The sequence below is a fragment of the Triturus cristatus genome, chromosome 10 (genome assembly GCF_964204655.1).
Source record: "Triturus cristatus chromosome 10, aTriCri1.1, whole genome shotgun sequence".
Lineage (NCBI taxonomy): Eukaryota > Metazoa > Chordata > Amphibia > Caudata > Salamandridae > Triturus > Triturus cristatus.
The window spans coordinates 761,833,245-761,852,870 of record NC_140593.1 but is presented as its reverse complement, the minus strand read 5'-3'; the positions used below and the strand labels follow the sequence as shown (position 1 = coordinate 761,852,870).

The 19,626-nt window shown below is 42.9% G+C and overlaps 1 protein-coding gene across 5 annotated transcripts in view; it reads left to right on the top strand.

The window, feature by feature from the left end:
• Positions 1 to 19,626, top strand: part of LOC146789967 (uncharacterized) — a 125,308-nt gene that overhangs the window by 81,671 nt on the left and 24,011 nt on the right. For 3 of the 5 annotated variants that reach the window (XR_014969505.1, XM_085628291.1, XM_085628289.1), the window contains 2 exons: positions 4,150 to 4,272; positions 16,456 to 16,566. The gene's annotated coding sequence lies outside the window, so the exon portion shown is untranslated. The remainder of the gene's footprint in view (positions 1 to 4,149; positions 4,273 to 16,455; positions 16,567 to 19,626) is intronic. The other 2 variants (XR_014969506.1, XM_085628290.1) reach the window with 2 other exon arrangements.

The following is a 19,626-nucleotide window of genomic DNA, read 5'->3' as shown; positions in this document are numbered from 1 at the left end:
TGGAGAAGGGAAAGATTGGATGGATGAATGAATGGGAGGGAGGATGGATGAAAGGGGGGAGGATGGATGAGTGAAAGGAGGGATGGAGTGAAAGGGTGGATGGAAGTAACGGGTGGATGGAAAAAAGGAGTGAAAGGGTCGATGGATAGATGAGCGAAAGGATTGATGGATGAGTGAAAAGGTGGATAAAGAGATGGATGAGTGAAATGATGGATGGATAGGTTTGGAGATGGATGGATAGGTTTGGATATGGAATGGTGGACAGATGGAATGGTGAAACACGTAATGATGGATAAAAGACTGAATAGACGACAGAATGTAAAGGTTAAATGGTGGACATCAGCAGGTAAATGGTAGGATGAACGGATGAATGGATAGATCGATGGAAGAGACAAAGAGACAGAGCCTGGAACGCCCTTCCGCTCCACCTCAGACAGACAACATCGCTCCCCATCTTCGCAAGAAACCTCAAAACCTGGCTCTTCGACAGACCCCCTCCTTGATGGATTGGATCGTGCACCCCCACCCCTGTGCCCTGAGACCCTCACGGGTGAGTAGTCGCGCTTAACAAACCCCTGATAGATTGATTGATTGAAGAGACAAGATATATCTTCTGGAGAGGGTCTTGATGAGTTGCTTCATTTGCTTGGTGCCATAAGAGCTTTGATTCGAAGTGGGGTTATTTTCAGTTTCTTCCTACTCACGTGCTCAAAAATATATAATATTGTGCCAAACAACAGCAATTAACAGTATGGCATTCAGAAGGTGCATCTATTGCAAAAAAAGTAAATGGTAACACATTATCACATTTGTCTTTCATTTTGTGTCATGAGTTAACCTGATTTGTTTATAGAAACACATTTCTCATGTGTTTTGGTATGTGCTGCAACTATCATAGAAGTTGTTAAGTATCACCATGTCTTGCCCTTAGCCCCGCCCACTCACTACACCTCTGGCTCATTTTAATGAATACCTGCACTTATTTTTTCCCATTTAAAACACTGGTTATACTAAGCTAGATGTGGCAGCAAGATGGCTGCCAGTATCTGTCAGAGCAATGCTTCATGGGTAGGTAGTGCAGCGGAGGTGTTGGTTAGCACCCACTTCTAGTGAGACACGACTGTGAGCATCTCTACTGCATCGTTATGCGTTCGCCCTGATGTAGATCTGTCATTTTTAATGGGGCAGTTGTTTTATCTCACTTGACTTGCCCTCTGTGTGGTTTACATTCACGGGAGTCTGTTATGAAAAGAGCCAACAGATTGAGTGAGTTCATTAATGCAAGGTCTCCTTTAAGTTAGACTTTCTAAATGAGGCGCTGATACCTGGATACGTTCACGTTGGCAAGAGCATGTGAACATATCACCTTCCTGACTACCTGTTTGCTCTTTGCAATGTTTCTTGCACGTCCGGGCACTGCTTCAGGTATTTTTAGGTTACATATGTAGGTCGTCTCTTTCAGTTTATCTGATACTGCAAAGTTGCACAGCTGCTGCGAAGCTGGTGCCGTTACATCTATTTTTCACGTGTTCTTTCGTATCCCTTTGTATAAGCGTGGTTGTCTGTCATATCGACAAGGGCTTCTGTTGAAAACACCTGAGCTGTCATGACGGCATAGGTAAGCTACACGACATGCTGGGTGGAAGTGTACTTTATTAAACTAACATAACATAATATAAGATAACATGACATCACACGATACGACACAACTCGACACAACACAACATAATAATATTTTTTTGTCTACTCTTTGATGGTAAAATAAAATAAATCCCAAATGATCAGCAAATTGTTGACTAACCATCAGCCGCGGCCCATGCAGGAAAGAGGGGTGGGGCCAAGTTGGGGAGGGGGGGATTCGACAGACGACAACAAGGAAAAATTAAATAAATAATTAATTTCCCCTAGTTGTCGTCTGTCGAACCCCCCCCACACCAGACCCCACAGCTCCACCGCTCTTACCTTCACGGGCCACGGCTGCATAACCATAAGCTAATCCCATAAAAACAACATGCAAAACAATAATTTAAGGCATTATCATGGCTATGGGTTTGGGCTGACTTGTGTCTTAAACAGTCAAAGAGCTGGAGTCGTTGTTTCTTACCACAGTAAACAGTGGTACATGGTTGTTTGTCGCTGGAACTTTGTAGGAATGTCCTGAATTTGGCATGAAGTGTAGCAGCACAACTACAACATAACACAACAAAGGTATTTCAAAATGTAAGCAACAAAATGCAGTACAGTATCATAAAGCAAGCAACACACCAAAGCAATTTAAAACAGCACACCAACGCAGCACAAAAACAACAACAGTAGCACAACACAAAATAGCCTAATACGACAACACAAATGAAAACAAATTTGAAAACAAATTTGTCAACACCTGCAATAAATAACAAAAACATAATACAAGTCTAATTGAGCTCAACAATGTGCCCCAAAGCAACACAATGCAATTCAGTAGACTAAAAGCACAACCACACCACAATACAGTAACACCACATCACTACACACAGAACAAAAAAGAACAACACAACCTAACACTACATAAGTGCACATTTCTAATGAAGTTGTTTTTTTGTGTTGGCACATTGTGTTGAGTTCTGCTTTTGTGTTGATGCCCAACAACGTGTCAGTATGGCTTTTCGCTGTTGTTATGGTGTTTAGGTACCTCAACTGTGAGTTTAAATCTGCACATGCTTGTCACTCCCCCACGCGCACACATATCTATTTTCATATTACAATGGTAAAAGAGGTTTTCACTTGCAAATGCCCTCCTTATCGCCAAGGCATGTATGTAATAGTTGAAATGATTTGTGGTCCAGTAAGTGGAGTGTCTCTTAACCTATTAATGTGCTCGGATTTGAATAAACAGTTTGATGTTATCTCACATTAACTGTGTCCTGAACTCACTAAGACAGAGCTGCATAAAGAGCAAAACAAAGTGAAGTGAATGAAAGGCAATTTAAAGACTTTATTGCTGTTGTAAGCTAAGTGTAGCAAATGAAATCAATTTACAAGTGTTTGCTCTTACTGAGGCAGGATTTATTAGAAGCTCTATTGAGCCACAAACTGGTTTTTAATAACCATTTTGAGGTTACGTTGAGCACCAAGTATATACTGTGGCATTCCATATCATCACATGGAACCAAATATCCCACATTTTCCTATATCAGGAAACATTTCTATTCTGAATTTGAGATAGTGATAGGGCAATTGTTGTCTTGATCTTTAGACACAAATTATTTATTTGAGATGAGTTAACTTCATGATTTTGTGTATCAATATACAACATTTTGGAACCCATGTCGGCTGCGTCCATGCTTTATAAACCTGCAAAATAAAATTGAATAATTATATAGAATTATATAGAATTAAATATGGGGACGACGCGATGAGCCTCAGAGGCATTGCTCACATATATGATCTTTGCTCTAAATAGAAGGAGCACAAAAGATAATTTGGAAATTGCTTCTTCAAAAAGGATGTAATCAATTCGAAAACGAAATCCACACTCATTACCATAACTAACAACTCAAATACAACGCTCATGATGTGACAAATGACATTAAAAATGACAGATGACAATACTTGCGACTTTCCAAATCAACTTAACATAAGTATTTATGAATGAATTCACTATGGCTAGAGTACACTTGATTTATTTTGATTTGTGTTGTTATTTAATGGTATAATGTTGTTTAGTCTTGTTCTTTATTGAAATAAATAGTGTGAGATTGAGAGCATTGCATTTGGGGTGCAAGTTATAGTTTCCATGGGGGCGTGAGTTATGGTTTACTTAGCTAATCATAACCTGACTACTCTCAGAGATTTTTCTGTCTTGTTAAATAACTACATCTTTACTTTAACTGTGATTTTTAAGGCTTATCACACTACAGTTTGGCATGCCAATCTTTGTGCAGCTTTGTACAGCGAGGACAAATAAATGGGACAGAGAACATTTGTATTTCCCATTCAAGTTCCCATATGAATATTTGTTCACTGCTATAGCAGTACCTGCTGATTAGAATTACATCACAAATTGTTAATTTTGGGATTATTTGCCAATTCTCTTATCCTACAATGATAACACATTTGAAAATAAATTAGATTGGATAAAGAAACCTTTTTTCTTTATCTCCTATGCAGGAGCCTGGGACCTATGGAAGAACTGAGGATCCAAATGATATGATTAACTGGGAACAACTCAACATTTTTAGAGTGGCATCCATTGCAGGATGCCAGGTATAAGAAAGTGGATTATTATTTAGGGTGAGTGACTATCCCCTTTAATGAATAATAACAGTTCATGCCAGGGTGAACCCTCAGAGTCTCTAAATTAACCTGATCCCACCCCCTGGTATCTATGGCACAGAGCAGAGAGTCTTAACTTAGGGCAATGTGTCAGTATTTGCGTAGTATCAAAACAGTAATAAAATCAAAACACAGAATAATAAAAATCACAAACTGAATTTGAAAAATAGAGTTAGTTTTAAGTGAGCTTAGCTCCTAAACTCATTCAGAGCCAATTATAGTGCATGTAAGTGGAAGATCGGGACCTAGGTGTACTTTCATACCAGCCGCAATGTATCCTAGGTCGAATACACCAAGTGGAGTTTGGAAGCAAAAAGGTTTTTAAAAGTCCCACTTCAGAATTGAACTATTTGACTTTTTTGAAGAAAAGTGTTCACATTTCTTCTAAGTCAATGAACTATTTGACTTTTTGAATATAAGTGTTGACATTTCTTCTAAGTCTCAAAACAGAATGGAACTCTGCCACTTTTGAAAAGAAAAATCCTCCCCAAAGGCAATTGCAGCCGAATCGGTAGTCACTGCAATGGAAGTGAAGACCGGATACCTGAAGCACGTTGATGCTGCTGGCGCTCTGGTGCTTTGGAGATTTCTCTCTGAAAATATTTTACGTTTCATTGCAGAATGGTACTTTGTTACCTTTTTGGAGGTTTAGGGATCTTTACCAGAATGAAGCTGAAATCCTATCCCTTGCTGTGATAATTCCAGTTGGTACTTTTCCCGGTGGGTCCCGCTTAAGCTCTAGAGAAAAAGTTTTCAAACGTTTCCAAACTTTCTTCTAGTGCTCAATGAACCACACAAAACACTATTAAGGTCCCCAGGATCTCAGGGGAAGGTACTTAGAGACTCTCAGGGTGTTGGCAAAGGCCCACAGCAAAGTACATTCCAAGTTCAGTTGCCACCGGTCAGCTGGCCCTCCGGGCCAAAGACCTCTTGCAACTTGTTGTGCCTCTGTAGCCACACAGGAGGTCAGTCCACATGTCCTGGAGTCCACTTCTTGTTCCGGAGAACAAGATGGAGCAGGTCCAGTCCTGCAGGGCTCCTCTCAGGCAACAGGTCCAGTCCTCTTTTGATTTTCCATAGGCCCAGAGTGTGTTACCCAGATGGTGTGTTGAGGTGTCACATTTATGCCTGACACCAGCTTGTGGACGAAGGTGACTACAGGCTTTACCCAGGGGCATAATGAAGGCCCACGCAGCCCCCTGCTACAAACAATCCCACATGTGCCTTATTCCCAAAATCCAAGATGGGGGAACCTTTTTACCCTGGTGCAGAGCTTGTGTGCTCAGAAGTGTGACCAGGGCAATGAGCAGTCCCCTTTTTGTGGCAGCTAAAAACCAGTTCTGAGGGTAACCTCCATTCCTTCGGTTATAGTACCAACTAGACCAGGGGTGCAAAAGATTGCTTCCTCCAGGTTAACCCTTACATTTAGTTGTGAAAGCTTCAATTCCCAGTTTAAGTTAATGAAGTTCCTGGGTCCACATCAACTGGTCTTCCTGCAAGAGGAAGAAAAACACCTTATCACATCCAGGCCATTGTTTCTAATCTGGGGTCAGTTTTTATACCTCATTCAGGCTTCTACATTAGATTGGAGTTTTATTAATTTTAAAGATAAGTCTTTTAATGAAGTCTATAGATGGTAGAGGTCAAAAGTTATAAATTAAAGTGTATAATCTATAATTTGACTTTTTCTATGTACCAGTTACAGCCTCACCAGTGACAAAGTCGTTTTGGGCCTAGTCATTGGGGGACCATGTCATTTCCACTGTCACACCTGTCCCACTCTCAAATATTAGGCACCCTACCTTGTGTGCAGCAATGTGTCCTTAGGGGTGACTTATTTGATATTTGAAATCAGGTTTTCCTACCTGTCAAAAGGGTGATTTTGAAAGGTCTGCGCAGCAGGGTGAAGCTGCTGTTGCCAGGCTACAGATGGTATGTTCTGAAGCTATGTTTTCACTACTACTGTAGTGGATAGCACACTAGATGCTGCAGTCCACAGTTGGCATTTAACACTTCATGCCAGGCGTGTATTTCTGAGCCATGTACTATGGCCTTATCAGAAACGTAATTGCACCAGTCAGGTTTAAGCCAATTTTGACATGTTTAAAGGGAAGCACAGGCACATTACTCTTGTTTAGCAGAGGTAAAGGGCACATAGCTCCAAGTCCAGCAAAAATAGGGTAAAGAAAAAGGAAAACAAAATCTGGATTGGGCACATAGAAAAGGCAGATTCCTTACACCAGGCACCATGGCTTGTGTCCAGAATTGTTTTAAAGGAGCCGAGCCAGGCAGGGAGAGATTTCCAGACCACAGGGGTGATGTGAGTGGCCCATCCTGCTCCCAAATTATTTTAAAACCCTGCTTTGTTACAGGTCTCACAGATCCTGCCTGCTGGCATTTTGTATTAGATTAAAGTCTATAGGATCAAAGAACCCATTGGAGTATCTGTGAATTTTCATACTGCAGATTTGAAAACGTTGCTAAAAAATAGTGCATAGAGCAGAGGCACAGGGACTGACCATAGCCTGCTTCACATAGGATAGGGCCATGCACACTGGTTTGGTGGGAATGTGGTAGCACATGGATTGGGGCAACCAATTCCGTCTTTGCATGCCTGAAAAGTTGCACAACATGAATGGGACACCACCAGAGTTAAGCATGATTAAGTCATTTGGGATTTCGCACCATCCACCATTGATGCCAACAATTACATACTTGAACATCCACCTGGAAGACCACGCCAACCCAAGTCAGGGCTGTGAGTGATCCACTGTGCTACAATCATGTCTGTTTTTATCTATCAACGTGGGGGCCCATGGGGCCCATTTTCCTTGCTTGCATCAGTGCCAACAGCATCTTTTCTATGTCCTTGCAAATGATCCCATATGTAGTTTACTAGCTTTCCTGCAATTGTCTTGTGAGATGATTTGACTTAGGGTACACAGATGCTTTTTGAGATGGCCTTTGGTAAAGATATGAAGAAAGTTTCAATAAACAAATGTACTGGATTAAAGAGCGAACAGATCTTCTGGCCAATATCGAGGACTCAGTTGCCAAATTCCTATTGATAAACAGGTCCAGACACAGTGGCCCCTTATATTTTTTTGCCAGTAATTCAGTGCTTAATCCGAGCCATTGTTTGCAGGTGAGGCCCACCAGCACTTATTTTTGGGTACCAGCATATATGCTTCCCTATCAGACTTTAGAGCAGACCAAAAGAGAGAAAACCCCAAAATGGAGAAAGAGAGAGGAAGAGAATTACAGAAAAACAGTGGCAAAGGTGGAAGGGAGGGATGATAAAGAATATACAGGAGTGAGTTTAAGGGGCGGGAGTTTCTGATGATGGATAAAAGATGCTTGAGTGGATATCAAGACTATGCATTACAACAAACAAATGATGGACGGAATGCTGACAATGCAAACATTCTCCCCCAGTCAAGAGATCTGGGTTAAATCCATCGTTCTTTTGCCCACTACACCACCCCAGTTTAGACATGGCCATATGCAAATCAGTCTTGACCCTGTGCCTCATGGGAACAGTCCAGCCCGAACTGCCAAGCCATGTCTTCCCTGGACCGGAATCAAGCATCCTAGGACCGGTTTCTGGCTATCAGCCGTCATCAGCCAGGATAGCTTGACTCCAGTGGCGTAGTGAGCACGGGTCCCACGTCTGGGAATACCCATCCCACTTAGGGCGAAAAGCGTTACAACAAACAAATGATGGACGGAATGCTGACAATGCAAACATTCTCCCCCAGTCAAGAGATCTGGGTTAAATCCATTGTTCTTTTGCCCACTACACCACCCCAGTTTAGACATGGCCATATGCAAATCAGTCTTGACCCTGTGCCTCATGGGAACAGTCCAGCCCGAACTGCCAAGCCATGTCTTCCCTGGACCGGAATCAAGCATCCTAGGACCGGTTTCTGGCTATCAGCCGTCATCAGCCAGGATAGCTTGACTCCAGTGGCGTAGTGAGCACGGGTCCCACGTCTGGGAATACCCATCCCACTTAGGGCGAAAAGCATTACAACAAACAAATGATGGACGGAATGCTGACAATGCAAACATTCTCCCCCAGTCAAGAGATCTGGGTTAAATCCATCGTTCTTTTGCCCACTACACCACCCCAGTTTAGACATGGCCATATGCAAATCAGTCTTGACCCTGTGCCTCATGGGAACAGTCCAGCCCGAACTGCCAAGCCATGTCTTCCCTGGACCGGAATCAAGCATCCTAGGACCGGTTTCTGGCTATCAGCCGTCATCAGCCAGGATAGCTTGACTCCAGTGGCGTAGTGAGCACGGGTCCCACGTCTGGGAATACCCATCCCACTTAGGGCAAAAAGCGTTACAACAAACAAATGATGGACGGAATGCTGACAATGCAAACATTCTCCCCCAGTCAAGAGATCTGGGTTAAATCCATCGTTCTTTTGCCCACTACACCACCCCAGTTTAGACATGGCCATATGCAACTCAGTCTTGACCCTGTGCCTCATGGGAACAGTCCAGCCCGAACTGCCAAGCCATGTCTTCCCTGGACCGGAATCAAGCATCCTAGGACCGGTTTCTGGCTATCAGCCATCATCAGCCAGGATAGCTTGACTCCAGTGGCGTAGTGAGCACGGGTCCCACGTCTGGGAATACCCATCCCACTTAGGGCGAAAAGCGTTACAACAAACAAATGATGGACGGAATGCTGACAATGCAAACATTCTCCCCCAGTCAAGAGATCTGGGTTAAATCCATCGTTCTTTTGCCCACTACACCACCCCAGTTTAGACATGGCCATATGCAAATCAGTCTTGACCCTGTGCCTCATGGGAACAGTCCAGCCCGAACTGCCAAGCCATGTCTTCCCTGGACCGGAATCAAGCATCCTAGGACCGGTTTCTGGCTATCAGCCGTCATCAGCCAGGATAGCTTGACTCCAGTGGCGTAGTGAGCACGGGCCCCACGTCTGGGAATACCCATATTCGGCACCATGACCTGCTGCAACTTGGCTGCAATTTCTGAATAAATGTTTGAGCCCTGGCACTTATTATTTTACAAGTTAAGCACTGGTAAGCATCTGACATTTCTGCAATCAATAACCTGTAAAAACCTATTTTGAATCCCAGAGGAATTTTTCACCTTGCTTTCTCGCCAGTCAGTGAATGTTTTAGATTGTATGCATTAAGGTAGTGATACTCAAAGTACAGCCTGGTGCTGCATGCTGCACTCCTGACCTTTACATGTGCCCCCTGGGCAGCAGAACTGGCTTCTGTTTACTGGACCCAGCACAAACATGAAAACATTTTTTTAAAACACAGCATGTACTTATTTAAAGGTTAATTGCAGTTAGGGAAAGGAAGTAACTAGGTCCTTAACTTTAGGAACACTTTAATTTTAAAATACAGCAAACTTGCAAAAATACAATAGTTTTTTTAAAATTCAAAAAGTGTAGAAACATTTCACCTTCATAAATCAAATTATAGTAGTGTAATCGGTTGTTTTTTATTTTTTAAGTGATGGCTTGCAAACATGAATTTAGAAACGTTCATGCTTCCCCCCACTCTGACAACGATGCCATTACTGATTACATCCAAGCACATGAGATGGTTTTGAACAGCATGCATCCTGAAGTCATGTATTTCAAATTCCTCTTATATGTGACAATGTAGAAAAACGAGGGAAATTGAAATAAAACAATTGCTCAAGGTCACAGAATTTGGTCAAGTGGAGAAGCAGGGGTTCATCCAAGGTTTTCTGGGTTCACATTGCTCAATTGAGTTCCGCCACTAAATATACATACGTTGCTTCCCCTACACCGATTTTACACCCCCGCTGTCATCAGGATGGCCTTTGGTCACAACAAAGACCACATTTTGTAACCCTGTTTGTGAGTACCCATGCATTAAGGAAACTGTTTCATTTGTTTTTCATTTGATACAAGATGCTGTAAGTAGGTGTTATGATCACTCAAAACTGGTACTGCCTCCACTGGGGAGTATCAGAATGATTCAGAAAATAAAGGCACATAGTTGTCTCAGTCTTGTGTGGTAGGGTATGTTAACATAGCTTTATAGCGCTGTATTCACATTAGTCTGGCCTCGCCATGCTTTTGTGTTCGGGCGCCTTCACACCCAGGTCTCAAGAACTCTGCCACAGACTGAAGTCTCTCTTTTATGTTCTGTTGGAGGTGGTGGTTTTTTAGCAGGATACCCTTTCGAGTGATTAGCTGCTCTTTATAAATCCTGATTGATTGATTGATGTAGTATTATGGCTGGTATTATTATGAGCTCAGTGTGCCCCAGATCTTAAGGAAAAGTCCTGGGAGCACAGATTGACACTTATTCCAACCACCAAGGAAGAGTTACTTGAAACAATGGATGTGAGGAACTCAGTGCTTATTAGAAATAAAATAATGCTCTGTTCCCTATAGAATTGATCATACATGCATATTATGATCCAGATCAGGTCTCAGATGCCGGTATATGTGACACCCATTTGATGTACAGAGTATTCAGCACAACAAAGCAGAACTAGTATGCTCAAAATTAGCCCTCTTCTTCCGTACCCGTGCACTGCGGTCCCAATTAAAAAAACCTTTCCTAATGTTCCCTAGTGCAGATTGGGAAAGGCTGTATTTTGGGCAAATTGTACATTGCAAAATGGGGTGCATGGAAGCAAATTGGCATGTTAATGCACATTCACAAATGTTGGGTGTGGTGCAGAGCAAGAGGTGTGGCAGTTGCTAATTCCAGCGCATCCCTTATTAACAGAAGGATGTGCTAAAATAAGCATTTAGCAAGCCGGCTGTTCCAATTTGGCAGTCCTTAACTGGCTCAAGGATGCCACAGGTCAAGTCGCAACGTGGGCCTGGAACATAATATTTCATGTGTGCATTGCGATCCTGTACTCCCTTGCTCATGAAATCCGTGAGCAGTGGAGTGCAGATTAACATTCCTACACTTTTTGGTGTAACTGTATATCTAAGCATTGCTAGATATGAGCCTTCCAATGCCAGAACCTAGCAGGGCATGACTAAGGGTGGCATGGATATGGGGATGAGAATCTGCTTACATAGGTAGGCCCCTATCGCCATATCCGAGTGTCTCATGACAGCCAGGGACACACTGGGGAGCCAAAGCAGCCCTCGCAATGTTCTCAGATCAAATACCCCCATCCCCCTCGAGGGGGGGTGCACGTGTGAAGCACTGCTGCTTTTGTTACTCGGGGATGATATTGCAGTACCACTGCAAACCGGTCCCAAGTAACACAACTGTCCCCCATCACTGCAAAACCGACCCCCAGCCTTCCAGCTTTCCGGGAAAATGCCTGATGCCCACTACGGCTAGCCCGGCCATGATGACAGCCACTGCACAGGGAAGCACCCCAGAGATTTGTTACACTTGGAAGGCAGGATCAGAACTACAACAACTCGGCTCTACTCCTGCACCCAGATCCTGTATATGACTCAGGAACACAGTGTTGAAACTGAAACCACACATTTGCAAGGCGTAACATGGCCCTCACAAATGTGTGGCCAAGGTTTTGTGAAGCAAGCTCGGTGGTTGCTGAGTTGGTACGGAGTTTATTTGCCAGACTTGTATGACTTCATTCTTACCAAATATCACACTTTGTAAGTGGTGCAGTGGGGGGCTCCTCAGCTAAGGCAGAGGAGCGTCGCCCCACTGCTTCAGCTGCAAGCTGTATGCAAAAATAAAAGGATTATAGCGTTTGATATTATCATTTTGTTTTTTTGCAATCAGCTTGCAGCCGAAGCCAGGTGTGGGGCAGGGCTCCCCACGCGTCACAGGGGGAGGAGTGGTGGCAGCACCTAAAGTGCGCATGAGGCTTTGGCCTGCCGTTTCGGGCCAGCCAAAGCGGCATGCGCACTTTGCATGTTCTCCACGCAAGCTGTATTACAGCCTACATGGAGAACATGCACAGCCTGCCAGCCCCTGTCTGAGCGCCGAACCATGATGATTCTGGGAGGCTGTGTGTTTCCTGCCGTGCAGAGAGGAGGACAGAGAAAGAAGAGGCAGCGTTAAAAAAGTAAGTCCTTTTTTTCATTATTTCCTCCCTCCCTCCCTCTGTCTCTCAGCCATCCCCCCCCACCCCTCCACCCCTGGTCGGTAGCAGCCGCTACTGAAGTGGTGATCCTCCTATGAAGCAGATATCTGCTAAAGTTCTTCAACGTCATTCTAGATACCCCTAGGCGTACTTAAACCAACTGCCAAGCTTTGCATCTGTGATTCTCTTATGGGCTGTGTTCCATAAACTTGCACTAGGGAAATGGTAGGACCGCTCATTAAAATGACAGTGCTTTCCAGGCTGATTTCAGTTTACATCCTTTACCTGTAGGTTTGGCAAAGACCCTTTGAAGAGCTACTTGTAACTATTGACATGGAATCAAACTTAAGAAATTGTTTAAACTTGAAAGTAAGAGAGAGGAAAGGTATAAATTGCAAAGTTTTCAGAACTTCGCCACTTATACCAAGTTAGAGTCAGAGATGGTGGGTAAACAATACTTGTATATCTCTATGCATCTCTGTGTGCCAAGTTCCTTAAAGTTATGTCTTGGCAAGGTTCTTCTGCTCGATTGTATTGGTGTCTGGCCAGGCTTCCATTCTCAGATCATAAATTTGGAGAAGTTGCCACTTGTTTGAAAGTTACAAACTTTATCTTACCCGATATGTTAATGTGAATTCAGAACTGCATCCTTGAAATAATGGTTCTTACTCATGGATAGTGGCAGCGTGTGTCTATTATATCCAGAGGTGTTTGCACTAATAAAATATAATTAAAATTCGACTGATTAAACACTGTATGGAATAGTGCAGCTTCTCTAAAGAGTTGCGGCGTAGTATAGTGCATTGACTACTTTGCAAACTTGCCAATTAATCCTGGCTCACCCACTTGACCAAAACTTTGTGATTTTGGTCAAAGTGCTTATGTGTGTGATGTATGTGACTCTGTGTGTATGTATATATATATATATATATATATATATATATATATATATATATATATATATATATATATATATATATATATATATATATATATATATATATATATATATATATATATATATATTAGTTCAGTTGCATCCCTGGCAGGGCAGCCTCCTCGTAGCCCCCGCGCAACAACACAAACACGGACCACCTTCTGTAGTGCAAAGAGTTTTATTTGCTCAACTGCTCGATGTCGTCATAACGTTTCGGCTCTCCCTGAGCCTTGATCACATGACGTTCATATATATATATAGAACAGTCAGCAATAACAACTCTGAAGTTGTGGTTAGGTCAGAGTGTTCTAGTCTGTTCTTTTCTATACAGCACTTATAGAACGCACAGCTACCCTTAGGCATCCCAGCACTGATAGTGCAGCACAGACAAGAGGGAGGAGATTAGAGAAATCTATTCTGGAAAAGCCACGTCTTTAGTAGATTTCAAAAAGGGAGTTCCTTTATGGCTGATCTCAAAGAGTGGGGAAAGGTGCTCCAAAGTTTAGCCACATTGTAGGCAAAGGAGTGTCCTCCATATTTTGCCTTTCTGATCCTGGGGACTGTGGCCAGATGGGCCATGGAGGATCGCAAAGTTCTCCCGGGAAGTTAGGGGGATTGCATAGTGCGAGAGATCTGAGGTAATTGGTCAAGGAGTGCCTTATGGGCGATACAGTGTCAATTGAAAAGCGCCTTTTTTGTGGATAGCGTTAGAGCCATTTGACAAATCTATGTAAAAACCTCCAAAAAAGCTCATCAAGTTTGGTTCTGACATGACTAGTTTCATACAGATCCATCAAGAGTGGAATACGGACGAGGTAAAAAAAGCAGCATTTCCCATTTTACCAGCCATATGATTTTTTTTGCTCTCTGCCAGAGAAAAAAGGCTACTATACTTGGAATGAAACTAAAACTTTACTCCGAAGATTGTCTATGCTTGGTTTGGTGCTCATACCTTCAACAGTTTTTAGGAAACTAATCTCATATAAATGTGTCAGTTGGACATTGCAGAGGTTAAAGTTAGAGTTATTTGGATCATTAGTTTGCACACTGTCTTTGAGCCCAGCTAAAAAGACACTTTACAGACTTAAAGTAAAAAAAAGAATGAAGTTCCCTCATTGGACAAAGGAACTTCTACTCATGTCATCCTTTTCAGGGCTGCAAACTCTGACTCAGGTTTGTGTACACTTATGCTCTGAATGAATTTCTGTGAGAGAAAATCTTCTCTTGCAGATGCTATTACAGGACACCCAGGACCGGATTTACAAAGGGTCTCCACCATCGTAGCGTAGGCCACACACTCGTGGCCGGAACTCTACAATGAGACCTGCAGTGCGGAGGTCCCGTCACGACTGCGAAGCCACAATCCCTAGTGTGGAGGACCTTTGTGAATCGGGCCCTGAGTGTGGCCCTCCATCCTAAAAATAAATAAATAGATACAATTTAATGCCATATAATGAAACTAGGGGCATACACCTTGACCGTAGCACTAGCAAAAGGAAATTCCAAAGTCCCTCGGAAGTACAAAAATGTAAAACAAGTTTTGTTCATCCTATGGGGTCCAGAAACTCATCCCACAGTTTGAGAACCCCAAATGGCACCCCCCTCCCCCAACCATGTTGGGACGTTTATCCACCCATGTTGAGTCCTGTTTTAGTTTGCCATCTCTATTCTGGGTTTTCAAATTATGAAACTCTGGGACCCATCAAAGGTCCACAGATTTCATAGATCAAAGGTTTTGCACTGAGTTAGAGGACTGCACTTACCATGTGGGCATGATGTGAGCCTGAGGGTTTTATTTAAAGTTAAAGAACTATTGATACATTTGGGCACATTTTAAATGTAGAAAATGCATTATTTCTTCAGTAATCATTTTTTGGGCGGTACAATGGTAACAGTGTGATTTATCCTGCATTTTAACTGAAATGGTTTTTTTTTTTGCTCACCATAACATTGAAAAAAATATTTGCTGCTTGTCTTTTGTTAACTTTATCAATACGTTTACCAACTAACCAGTTGTATATGAAAATGTGCAGTGTATATAATACTCTAATTAGTGATATTTGCATTTTATTGTCTGTCCTGTATAGAATGTAAAGCACAAATCTATTTTGTACTGTTTTGCACATTTTATTATCTGAGAAAATAAATAGAAATGTTAAAAATGAACATGCAGACATAGTGAGAAAAGTGTTCTTTATGCTAAAAAATCAGCAACACTTTCTCCACACAGTGCATTATGTGATAAAGCGGAAACAGCAGGGTTGTGTCACATTTTTGTCAGAGGCAGACCAGGCCCATTCAGGTGAAAGGAAATCTTCTCCCCCTATTCTAAATGCAGCCTGGTCTATTCAGCCCATCCCTGACCAATCTAGACTCTCTGGAGCCACTGCTCCTCCCCAGCCCCTGCCATCCCAAAAGCCAGACAGTCAATCCACAAACCCAGGAGAGGCACACTGGATGGCTGAGCAAGAAAATACCTACTTTCTAAAAGTGATATTTTCAAACACAGAATGTAAAAATCACCTTCACTAAACGATGCATCTTTAGATTCTGAGTTCGGGCATACTAAACTTTATTTCTCTACCTTGTTCCCAGGGCCAGTTATGTTTATAAGATGTTATAAACAAGCTCCCCATTCTGTCCTATGGGAACAGGTAGCCTTGAAATAGCGAAAAACGAAATTGGCAGTAATTCACTATCAGGACATGCCAAACACACCAGGGCATGTCCTACCTTTCACATACACTGCACCCTGCCCACAGCGGTACCTTAGGCTTAACATGGGGTGACTGACATGTAAGAAAAGGGAAGGTTAGTGCCTGGCAAGTGGGTGCACTTGCCAGGTCAACATGGCATGCTTGCAGAGACACTAAACCAGCAAAAACAGAGTTAAAACTGTGAGGCCAGAAAGCAAAAAGTCAGGGGAAACACACCAAAATATGCCAAGTCTAACAAATACCCTAATTACTGATATTTGTATTTTCTTGTCTGTCCTGTATAGAATGTAAAGCACAAATCTATTTTGTACTGTTTTGCACATTTTATTATCTGAGAAAATGAAAAGAAATTTTAAAAATGAACATGTAGACATAGTGAGAAAAGTGTTCTTTATGCTAAAAAATCGGCAACACTTTCTCCACACAGTGCAGTACGTGATAAAGCGGAAACAGCAGGGTTGTGTCACAATTTCAAAACCTGAAATATCAACCTACGGATTTTTCGTAACTATAATATTGAGTCCAAAATGTCATCCAGGTAAGTGCAAATTTAGTATTATCAATTCCACCTTGACAGTCGTGTGAGAGTAGATCCAACGGTTTCGATATCTGTAGATCGACATTTTGACAGAGATATTGTGGTAGGAGACCAGGTAACAGCTAAAGTAGCACAAACTAGAGATATGACTGGATTACGTGGAAAGAATAAGAACAAGAAAGGTACTGGCGATTGTCTTACCAAGTAAACAAATAATGAAGTTATTAGGTCAAGATTGATTGCATTCATGAACAGTGGCAGCTGCTATTGGCCCGTGGTGGTTGGGCAGGCGAGGAAGGGGTGCAGGCAGGGTGTGTTTAAAAAAAGAAAACTGCACTTACCTGGCCGCCGCTGCCTTTCCTTCGTTCTTCTTTTTTGACTAGGCAGGAAAAGGAAGCAGCCAGGCTCCCCTAGCCAATCACGACGCTGCTAACAGCAGCGTCGTGATTGGTCTGAGCACCGTGTAATACAGCCTGGGTGGAGAACATGCAAAGTGCGCATGAAGCTTTGGGTGGCCCGAGACGGCCAGCCAAATTCTCATGAGCACTTAAGTGCACATAGCACTCTTCCCCCTGCTGGCTGACAGTCCAGCCTCGCCCTGCCCCTTGATCAAAACTGTGCCAGTACCGTAAAAATAAAATGATAATAACACTACGTTACTATCATTTTTTTTTTCATGTGGGGTGCGGCTCCTCCGCCTTAGCAAAGGAGCCACAACTGTTCATAAACATATTCAGTGATTGAGAGTCAGAGGCTTGTAGAGAACATGTCCTAAGGAGCCATTCCAGAGTTACCTAAATGTGTACATGAGGAACTAGTTTGTTATCTGCAGTGGGACAATTGCTGAAGCCAGTTCCTAAATATCCTTAGTGTCATGTATCCAAACCCAGGGGGGGTAGTCAGGGCCGGACTGGGAACTGGTGGGGGGGGGGATTGTACTGCCAAACTGTTTTCTAGGGCCAGTTTCGGCTGATTTTGTTACAGGGGGCCGATATTGCACCAACCCCCGGTAACAAAAACGGCACTCAGGTGCCAAAAACTGGCCCCCATCCTGGTAGCCCACCGGAGAAACGCCCGGTGCCCGCTATGGCCAGTCTGGCCCTGGGGGTAGCAGAAGTTATATTACATGTGATTTGACCTTACCCAGTGATTTAAGAGATCCCAGAAAAGGGTGGTATTGCAGCTATAAAGCAGAGGATGTGTGTTGCAGTTAAGATTCCCTAATGACCCCAGTGGTGTAGCATGGGTTACAGTACAAACAAGGAAAATTGGTTGTCCACTGCAGCTTTGGCAGTAAAAACAGCTATAATTGGGATATAGTGGACTCCTCAGATCTCTGAGCCTCGGCGTCCCTACAGCATCGTCACTATTGATAGCTAGTTCCCTGAATGATCCCTACATAATATCCCTGCCATTAGTTACTGTGCCAGCAGAATGTATGGCCATGAGTTTTCAGCTGGTTGTTAATCAAAGTGCCCAAAACCCCCACATCTCCACTGTTGCAGATGCCAAAGACCCAGGAGACACCTCATCTCAGATTAGAAGTCTCGGCAGTCTGGGGAGGTATAGAGAAAACTCAAGGATTCTTCCTCAACTTGACCTCGCCAACCCTTATACCAAATCCATATATCACATTGCAGCCATCATGTAGTATACTCTTAGACTACATCATCCATCTACCTAAACGTATGGCCGCATTTCTATAGCACAAATGTCACTAAGCAATGGAGCACTGAACAGTAGATAAAAGCCCAAAATACAATCCAAATATTTTACAGTTAGAGTTCCACTGTAGTGGGGTGTAATGGTCCTTGGTGAGATGTGCCTTCAGTCTCTTACTGAATTGGAGGATGGTCAGAGCAACTTTGATAGTGAGGAGTTTATTCCAAATTGTGGGTGTCATCCAGATCAGGAACCCACGTTCTCGAGCATACAGGTACCAGACACACTATACCTCGTTTAAGCAATCCATGAACATGCACTTCATCCACTTACTACTTAAGGCATTATTTTAGAAGGCATTAATTGCACTCACCCACATCCCAACAAATGGCAAGACTAAAGTTTTGCCTTTTCTAACAGAGGACTTGTAATGCTAAAGGCATGTTATGGGCTTTTCGGCACCCATCCTTAAAGTCAAAGCCAGGCACCAGGCCACAACACAATGCTTGGGTGCATGTTCCTCAATGCTCGCATACCAATACCTATGCCAACACTATTATTTTCTACTACAAATCACTAATGCAAGCAAAATGGACAACACACTATATCAAGCAATGGAAAAAACACTAAAATGCTATGACTAGCCACCTTACCAGCAACTAGCGCAAGTTCCCATATACAACCACTGGAGTTTCGCTCCAAGTAAAGTGGTACTGGGGTATTACTAAATATCTCACCCACCACAAGAAACCCAACATGTTGCCACTCATCCATCATTACTTGCCATTCTATAGATTCGAACACTCAGTCAAACAGTTTAAAGAAACTACCCCACATACATCATCAGTATGAATTCCATCACCACCACTCTCAAAACACCATACCACACAAATAGCAAGTCTGCTGAACCCCTCGACCACATCAACATACTCTCAATGAACCTTCTAAATCCCAATCATAGCTTACAGTCCAAACACCCACTCATTCATTGAACTTGCCAACAAAAATTAGAACACTCCAAAACACACCCATAGACACACTTGACAGTCTCCATGCCACCAATACTAACCACACCACTAGAGAAACACACTACACAAAACACACCGCTGAGCAAACATCTGCACCCTGCAACATTGAAGGCACCATATGAATGAACCTAGATATTTACTACATAGCTCTCCCGCCACAACACACACACACTGCACACACAAAAGCACATATCCTAACCCCACCACTTTTTTACACACTGGGTTTTCCCAAATTACTATATAGGGTAAACAATCTGGTGATCTGGAGGACAGCACATTCTGCATCATCTAAGGAAAAACAAGCAATTCTGCTACAGTCTTCATACCTGTGGCGAACAACATAATGTCCACATTACCAAATCGAACATTT